The 9957-nt window shown below is 38.1% G+C and overlaps 1 pseudogene; it reads right to left on the bottom strand.

Moving 5' to 3' along the window:
- Positions 1–4785: 4785 nt before the first annotated feature.
- Positions 4786–4956, bottom strand: LOC102893929 (annotated as a pseudogene).
- Positions 4957–9957: the final 5001 nt, after the last annotated feature.

Below are 9957 nucleotides of genomic sequence, written 5' to 3'. Positions count from 1 at the left end.
ACTGTGGCAGCCACTATGGAAAACAGCATGGAGATTGCTCAAAAAATTAAAAATAGAACTACCATATGACCAAGCAATCCCACCTCTGAGTATTTATATGAAGATATCGAAAACACTAATTTGAAAAGATATATGGGGATGGATGGAAAAGGTGAAGGGGATTAAAAAGTACAAACTGGCAGTTACAAAATAGTGACGGGGATGTGAAGTACAGCATAGGGAATATAGTCAATAATACTGTAATAAGTATGTAATAAGTATGGGTACTAGACTATTTGGAAGAATAACTTTGTAAGGTATATAAATATCTAATTACTATACTGTATACCTAAAACTAATATAATATTGTATGTCAACTATAATTTAAAATCATTTTTTAAAAATGATTGGTTGGGGGCACACACAAGGAGGTAGGAGTTTGAGCATAAACTAGCAACTCACAGTTTTGTTGAGGGTTTGTGTGTGTGTGTGCACACATGCGTGTGTGCAGGGTATGTGGGGGTGTGCCTGAGCACATTCTCAGAGATCAGAATCCCTCCCACCACATTCCCCATCACGTCTCCCCAGTCACAGAAACTTTATAATCACATCCAGCCTGGGACTTAACCAAACACAGCATTCCACCACCCTCCGCAACTTCTTTGTTTGATCTTCCCCCTGGAGACACAGGTCATGAGGAAAAGAAGGGGAGGGGGGCAAACTGCAGGGAGTGTGTGTGGAGCTTCCTCTCAATGTCTTTTAATTCAGGAACTGAAAACAAGATGCCAGTTCCCCAGGCCTCCAGAGTTAGCACTACCCTGCATTAAAAGAGCTCGGTCACAGAGCCCTGAAACAGGCGCCACTTTGGAGGTCATTAGTCCAACCCACTCGGTTTACAGAGGCCAGGAAAGAGTAGTATCTTCTTTGATGTCACAGGGCAGAAAGAAGAAATTTTGCTTAAGGTACCCACTCATGGAGCATGATTTCAGAGGCTTCCCCATCAATTGCTAATGATGCCTAAGCTGCCTTGCATAGCACCCAGCCTTTTATTCCACCATCAGAGATCTGCCTAACAAGCAAATGCACCAGGGGAGGGAGCTCAGTAAAGGAGGTGGATTTATGCTAGGGCAAAGATGACTGATATCATGGTTTTTGACACCAAGAAGTTTAGGTAGCGGGGCAGAGGAGAGGAGATCAGAAAGGCACTGGATTCTGCAAAGGCAAGAGGTGACTGGGGCCCAGTTTAGAGGGAAGAGGGCACGGAGCTGGGAAAGGCACCGAAGAGAAACTTAATACCTGCTTTGTAGGCCCCAGGTCCTGTGCCTGATTTTCTCTTTTCTCGGGAAAGGAAGTTGTGAGCTTTCTAAGTGTCAAATCACTCTTCAAGTCTAATCCTGTTGCCTTCTAGAGAGAATGTGTTTTAGATTTATTTTCAAAGTGCATCTAAAGGTATCAGCTGGGTCATTCACTTCAGCTACCTGGGTCTGGTGGATGCCTCAACTTTCGTGCACAGCAACACTTCCTTCCTCTAGCCCTGTGGGAAATGAGGTATTTCTCTTGGTGAGGTTTCTGTTTTGTCTTGTTTTGTTTTTGAATAATTTAAGCTCCCTGCTTTATGTTTCTAATCTCTTCATATTTTCAATATGAACATAGTTCTAAGGGCATTTTACATTCTCTGAGTGTATTGAAATTGTTGTTTATAATTTAAATTTAATTTAATCTTTTTCTTTCTTTAGTGTTTTTAATTACTTAAGAAATACATACTCATTGTAAAGGTTTAAAAAATAGAAAAGAATATAAAGTAAAAAGTAAACATCACTTTATCACTTGCTACTGCTAGAGGTAGCTACTGTTAACACTAAAGGGCGAGGTTATGAATTCCTGTAGGTCCCTGAGACCATTTCAGAGTGTCCACAAGGCCAAAGTTATTTTTATAATAGCAAGACATTATTTGCTTTTTTTTTTTTTTTTTTTACAGTTTTAACATTTGCACTAATGTTACAAAAATCAAAAGTGGGTGAAACTGCTGGTGCCTTCCATCAAGGTATTGGCACCAAACTGTCCTAGTGGTCATTATATCCTTCATCACCAGACATTGAAAATAACAGAAGTATTGGTTCTCCTAAGAATGCCCTTGATGATTCATTTTATTAAATTTCAACCCTTGAATACCTGTCTTTAAGATGCTGTATAATGAGATGAGAAGTACACTCAGAGCACTTCAGCTGCATTCCAACTGGAAGAGTAACACTTGTGAAATTGTTTGACTTGCAAACTAAATTCAACTTTTTTTTTTTTTTCATGGAACACCATTTTTACTTGAAATAACAACTAACAGGCAAATTGTGGTAGTTCAAATTTAGGAAATTTTCAAACATTTTCTCAAAAGTAAATGAAATGAGCCTGTCTTTTCAGGGAAAACGGACAGTTTTTATTACTAGTAATGAAATTCAAACTTTCAAGCAAAAATTAGAATTTTTTCAAACAAAAAAGAAATTAAATGCCACATCAGTTTTCGAAGAGTGCCCTATGACTTACATTCACTGTTGTGAGCTGGACAGATTCCCAACACTTCAAGACTTAAGTGATGAGATTGGTGGTGATATTAACAAATGTGATTTTAAAAAATATTATTAATAAAATGTGTCAATATTATAAAGATGTATATAATTCAATGAATCAGTATTTTTCAAATGACCAATGCATGATGTTATAAAATCATGCATGGGAAAAAGAATCATTTAAGCGAAAGACCAATGGATTTTAATGTAACAGAATAGGAAAAGTTCATTGACATGGTTTCAGAATCCACATTGCAACTAACCTTTAAGAAACTACCACTTGTTGACTTTTGGTGACCAACCAAAAAGAATATCCACAATTATCTGAAAAGGTTATTAGAATAATCCTCCCTTGTCCAACTACATACGTGCATGAGGCTGCATTTTCTTCCTGTACTTCAATCAAAACAATATATCACAACAGAATGAATGCAGAAGCATATATGAAAATCCAGCTGACTTCTATTATGCCAGATATTGTATATATTTGCAGAAATGTGAGGCAATGCCAGCATTCACACTAAATTATGATTTAATGTAGTTCATTTTCATAAAAATGTGACTTATGTAAACATGTAATGAGTTTCTTATCGTTATTTCAAATACAGTATTAAGTACATTTTTGAAAAGTCTTCATTTTCATTTCTAATATTGTAAATAACACTAGACATAACCCACATAACAAAAGCTCTTTGGGATCCTCATCAATTAATGAGTATAAAAGAGTCCTGAGACCAAAGAGTTTGAAGAAATACTTATTGTTCCAAACTTCATCATTATTACATGTTCCAAACTTGATCATTAGTACATGCTGATAAACACAAGTCTAGCTCACTCTTTTTAGCTATTGCATATTTTTTCATAATTAATGATTTCCCTATTGATGGACATTTTGATTGGTTATAATTTTTCATTATTTTGTAATGAACAATGAATTTCCTTTGTACTTACATCTTACACATTTTTACAAGTATTTTTGTAAGACAAATTTCTAGAATTGTTGAACCAGTCTATGTATATTTAAGTAATTGACAGATACTTCTAAATTACATTCTAAAAAGATTTTATAATTTTAAACTCCAATCAAAAATGTGCAAAAGTGCTTACTTTCTTGTTTTCTTAAATCAAGTATTTATGTTTATTCTTTCCTTTCTTTTTCGAATATTTTGCCTCAGCAATGATTAGAGTGGGCTTACAATGGAAGTCCAAAAGAAGGATAAATCAACAAAAGATAGATAAGGAATAGGACTGTGAAGATGGGGTGTTATACTAGAAATCTAGAGAAATAGAAGACATGATAGTTAAGCACTAAATTTTGCTCTGCCTTACTAGTTAACTAAGGCAAAAAAAATAAAAAGGGGGTGGATTTATATATTTTCCTTTATCTAATGTAGAAAGTCAATGAGCACCTAAAAAGGAAGATCTATTCTTAACATTTATATGCTAAGTATTTCCTCATATGAATTTCCCCCCCGCTTTATCTTTAAATTTAAATTTTATTTTAGCTTATTCTATTTTATTTAGTGATACCATCATATGGTTTTAAAATCTAAATAATATTAAACAATACACTCTGAAAGTCTCACTTTCATTCCATGCCCAAACCCTGTTCCTCTTGTCTAAGAGATAATCATTACTATTTATCTTTTCAGTGGTTTTGTGTGAATTCATGTAAATATAAATACATTTTTTATCTCTCTCCTTAAAAGTAACATTCTTTATACACTGGTCTATACTTCTTGTACATTGTTTTTTTTCACTTAACAATCTATCCTGGAGATCATATAATATAATGTATTGAGGAGCACTGTCCAATACGATGGCCTCCTAGCCACATACGATTATTTAGACTAAAATTAATAAAATTGAAATTGAATTTCTTGGCTGAACTAATCACATTTCAAATGTTCAATGGCTACATGTGGGCTACTGGCTACCATGTTGGACAGAGTAGAATATTTCCATTGTTGCAGGAAGTTCTTTTGGAAAACACTGATTATAAAGATCTTCCTCATTCCTATTTACAACTAAATAGTAGCCCTTTGTATGGTTGTAACATAGTTTATGCTTCCAGTCCCATATTGCTGGACATTTGAGTTGTTCGCACTATTTTTGATGTCATAAACAATGCCCTATTATCGCACCAATTTTTTGAAAATTGTTTAAAAATTTTTTATGTATGAAGAGCTAGCACTGTTTTTTTCAACTGGTAGATGTCTTGGTCAATCCATTCAAGGAAGATCACTTAGTCTAGTTTGGTGAAATCTGTATTCTCTGTGTATTGACAGAAACACTGGTGGCACATATTGAGGCTGTATATCCAGGTCAGACCATGCTTGTTTGAGCAGATGCAGCAAGAGCAAGAACCCTGCCTGAATTTTCACAGGTGGCTCCTGTAAGGCTGCTCATGGCCCATCTAGCTTTCAGGGGTACAAGGAGGCAAAATGTACATGAATTTTTGTAGAAGACACTCTGCAATAACAAAAGGCATGGTGAGATGAGGCTATCACTCAAGGCAGTGATTTTTCTGCAGGGTGGAATCTCTACTTTCATGGGTCTATCCAGTCCTTAGCTTTGCAGATCTGAAAATGCTCAGGCACACATCACATTAGCCATACTAATATGACACTGATGGGTATCCAAAATTAGCAATTAATTAAATTAGATATTAAATGAAGGTGATTCTTCCTAGAAGGCATCTCCCACCCAAAGGAATGGATAATCCTGACATATTTCATACAACACAATACTCAGTTTGTCCCCAAACTGTGTATGTCTCTTCTTTTATCAGATAATTTGTGTCCATTGGGTTTACCATTCTCTGCACAGTATTATCCTCTGAGCCATCTTTTCATAGCTGCCTTGGAAACTAGCCCCCTTCTGTTAACATGTTCTTTGTTCAGACAGAGCACAAGACTTCATTCTGCTTGGTGATGGTCAAGTTTCAGTGTAGTTTCAAGTCTTCTCCAAACTCTTCAATCATAGAGCCACAGTATCTTTTTTATTGTTATCATAATATATGGTGGTTTTAAAGTAAGTCCACAAATTCTTTATTAATCTTCTCTTTAAAAGATGGAGTTTAATTCCCTCCCCTACCCCTTGAGTGTAGGCTGGGCTTTGTGACTTACTTCTAATGAACAGCACATGGCAGAAGCGATGATGTGTAACTTGTGAGACTAGGTCATAAAAGCACTGTAGTTTCTCCCTGCTTTGCTCTCTTGGATCACTCACTTTGGGAGAAGCCAGATGCCATGTTCTGAGGACACTTTACTTACCAGTCCTGTGGCAAAGTTCATATGAGGAAGAAGTGAGGACTCATGCTAAAAACCAGCACTAACTTGCAAGGCAGGTGACTGAGTCACACAGGAAGTGGATCCCTCAGCTGAAACCCAGCCTTCAGATGACTGCAGCCCTGGACAACCTCTTGGCAAGAGACTTTGAGCTAGAACCACCCAGCCAATCTGTTCCTGACTCACAGTAGTGTTTATTATTTTACACTACTAAGTTTTAGGGTAATTCGTTTGCAGCAATAGATAACTAATATACCTTAGATGGCTGAGATCATCCTTTTTTGTTTTAATTCTTATGAATTTTCTTCTCAGAGGGTAATCTCAACTTCTACTCTACAGGGACACTGAGAAGCACAATAGCTTATAAACCATCATTTTCTTATCTGTAAAAGACAAGATTGGTGTAAAGGGCACGAAGCAGGGGCTCAAATGGAAGCTGTTATTAATATTGTTGTCATTACATTATTAATATCATAATATTCATATTTTAATATTGTTGTCATTAATAATAACAGAATCTCTGAACATATTCTATTTGCCCTTCTATATCCGCCCTTCATTTTTTTCCACTCTATTCTGTGTTCCAGGAGACCGACCTCTGTGGGCTATATCTCTTGAACTCAGGCTTCTGGTCGGGTTTGTTAAATGGGAAATAATAGTAGGAGATATGAAGGTCAGAGGAAAGTGAAGAGAGATACATATTTTCTTGATTTCCTCTCTTCTAGATCACCATGGTTTGCCTTTGTACCTCTATCTAAGGCAAAAAAAAAAAAAAAAGGACCCTGTTCATGCATCCTGTCTTAGACTAGTCACTTCCAAGCCCAAGGGTAGTAACTGCTCCTCACTGTTGCTAGCCCCAGGGTGCTGTGCTATCCCTTGATAGTTTCCCTAAACTCTTCCCTCATACTTTTGTAAACAGTACTTTATTAAACTCTCCTCAAATTACGCCGATCCCTTGCAGGGATCCTAAGTGACACATACAGCTTAGAAATGATGTGGAATTGTTAGTTATGGCTGTTTTTAATAATAATCCTGGATCTAAAAAATGGTAAAATCTGAAAGATTGCTAAGAATTTGAATAGATACAAGATTGAGCTTAGACAAATCTCAAAAAAAAATGGTAATTGAGAATATCCTGAGTTGAATTCTCTGGCAGATGCGTGTCCTGTAAGTATGGAAGGGACCTTGCTTCCCTCATAATAGCAAAACCCAGGACCTACAAGGTCAGCTCTGGAACGAGCCTTGCTGAGAGCAGAGAGAGGCAGAGTAGGAGGAAGAGGCTGGCCCAGCCTTGACTTTGTTCCCCAAGTGAACATTTCTTACTCTTAATCCCACCCCTCCTGCCCATAGGGCACTGCTGCTTCCCTTTAATACTCTCTCCTGGAATTTCAACAACATCAACAAAAACAACTTTGTAAATATTCAAGGAGAACCAAAATGAGAGAGGCTGAGCAGGAACCACTCAGTTAAACTGCTTCCCAGCCAGCCTGGAGGATTAGAAAGTGTCATTTCATTTTCCATTCCTAGCCTGGTTACTCTCTCTCAAGGCTTTAACGTCTGTCTTACCCCATGGGGCCAGTACACCTTCACGGGCACCTAGCTTGGGTGTAATGCTATTATAAAGTTGTCGAAAGGATTCACCTATGTAAAGTGCCTGGGACAGTGCTGGCACCCACTAGGTGCTATTTTCAATAGCAGCAGCAGCAGCAGCAGCAGCAGCAGCTGCAGAGCTGTTGTTATTAGTGAAGACGATGGGTGTGGAACATAAACATGTTTTGACATCTACAGTTGGAATTTATGCCAGGAGCCCATGTCTAAAGGCACAGTCCCAAGAGTGTCTGTGATAGACTATGAAAAAGCATAAAAAGCCTGATATCCACACAGAGATTATACAAGTGGTTGGCCTGTTGTTGACTTTAGTTAATGAAACAAAGAGGAGTTGACAGATCAATAATCAGAAACTTAAGTTGTTCTTAACCATTGAGTAGAGTCTTTAGAACCTAGCTTAACATTTCCATGGTTTATTCTGAACCTCAAGTATTATTCAGTGCAGTAAGACAGGGTTAGCCTGGGGTGACTGAAGGGGCAAGACTTTCCCTGGCCCTAAATGGCCCCAACTGGTAGCTTCTTGAGTTCTTATACCTCAATTATACTTTTTTTTGTACTATAATTTTTGGCCTGTTTCCTCAGTATAGGCCTTTAGCAACCATATTTTATTGCTTTGAAAGTGAGAAATATTGTTGAAATGTGTTGAAATGTTAACTAATATGGGTTGATTAAAAATGTGTTGAAATATTAATTAATATTGGTTGATTAATAACGTTTGGCTAGAATATGGAGGCCCACTCATGTCAGAGTTATTGGTGGTCCTGAGGCACCCCATAGCTCAAGAATCAGGATTTGGAAGAAGCATTAGTTCTTTGTGGACATGACCTGTGAAAGCTGCTCTAAAGTAGTCACTCCAGTCTCCAACAAGCTGGGAGGAGTTCTGTTTGACATTGACCTGCCTAACAAGGTTTGCCTCAACTCTGAGCTCTCTGCTGGAGACCCTGGGGCAAAACAGCAAAGGCCATTTCCTACCTCTGCCCCAAGTAGCAAGGGCCTGGGCTAAAAGGGATCTTCTCCTGACTTCAAGACAGACCCGGGACCTGACTGTCCTGTTCAACAACAGGAGTTTTGGTGGAGCACCTCACTTGCCCTGCTCCTCCCTAGCTTCTCAGCAGTATGGTCAAGCTGAAAAATAAAGAAAAATAGTGGTTGGCTAATGACTGTACATGCTTTCTCATCTTCCGTTTCCCCTTTTTATTCTTACCTGCTTCTAATCTACTATAAACTGGGTAGCCAGATGTCAAATTTTATTGTACTTGCGTATGCTGCTGGAAGGAGTCAATTTTGGAAAGCAGTTTATTTTATTCTTGAGTCCTTAATGCCCATGTGGAGCTCCTTTTGAGGAAAGCTGGCTGTCTGACTCTGCCATCATGGAGCAGGAGCGGGCAACAAACCCAAGAAGAACTGGCTATAGCTCAACCAGAAGCCAAAGAGACAGCCCCTAAAGGACACCAGTAACTAACTGAACCAATCAGACCCTCTCTTTTGGAGAGTTTAAATGTGAGTCTCAAGAGGGCATCCCATACTGAGGATGCTGGGGAGGAGGAAGAAGCCTGCAGGAGTACAGAGAGAAGGCAGTGAGCTGAAGCCCCAAGGTAGAGCAAGGTTGTAGGAGGAGTAATGGCAGAGGCAGAGAGTAGCTTTTTCTTGAGGGTGAAGCCCCAGAATAGAGGCAATGGATGCCAGAAGCCATTAGGCAATGCTCCAGGCATCAGAGATGCAGTGATCCCAAAAGACCCCTAAACCATGTCCTGTTTACCTCCAGGGCTGTTTTAGGGAGAGAGATGGTTCAGCATAGGTGCCCCTGTGTATGTGGCTATGGGGCTGTTTTCGTTTGTTTAGGAAGGTGTACTGTAAGGAACTCAGATTTGCTATAACTAGAGTATCCTTACTTTCTTGATTTTTTTTTTTTTTAATTTGAGCATTTGATCTATGGAGCCTGGAATATATATTAAAATTCACTCTAAAGGAGACATACTTTTGAGCTGAGGTCCTATTTTCCAATTTCTTTTCCTTTCCTTTCAGGTCTGGCAGGAGGCTTTTATATTGCCTCTCAGGTGTGAAGACCAGCCACTTTGTAGGGCTTATAAAGAATGAAATAAATTTTGAAAAAAGTTAAATGAAATTCTTTTTCAAGATGTTGGCTCTAAAGTTCTTAGAGTATCAGCTAGCATGACTTTTAGATGCTTAATTCAAGGTCATGGATTTCCTCTCCCTTCTCACCTCTGCTTTCTCAACCCTTCGGCTCCAACTCCCACCCCACTTTTTTTTCTTATACTTCTTTTTATCTATTTGAAATAGATTTTTTGCGAATGGTGTGAACCAAAATCCACTGTCTATTTTTCCCTATTTTAATCATCAGTTATACCTTCATCAATTGTTGAATTATTGAATTGGATTTTATTTTAATTTCTAAAATAAAATAATTTTTATTCCCATCCCTCACCCCCCTCCCCTTGGCAACCATCAGGTTGTTCTCTATATCCATGGACCACTACGCTTCTTTCTTTCCTTTTTAA

This window comes from Pteropus alecto, unplaced genomic scaffold (assembly GCF_000325575.1).
Source record: "Pteropus alecto unplaced genomic scaffold, ASM32557v1 scaffold86, whole genome shotgun sequence".
In the NCBI taxonomy this organism is placed as follows: domain Eukaryota; kingdom Metazoa; phylum Chordata; class Mammalia; order Chiroptera; family Pteropodidae; genus Pteropus; species Pteropus alecto.
The sequence above is the reverse complement of the archived record's forward strand: the minus strand, read 5'-3'. Positions and strand labels throughout refer to the sequence as shown.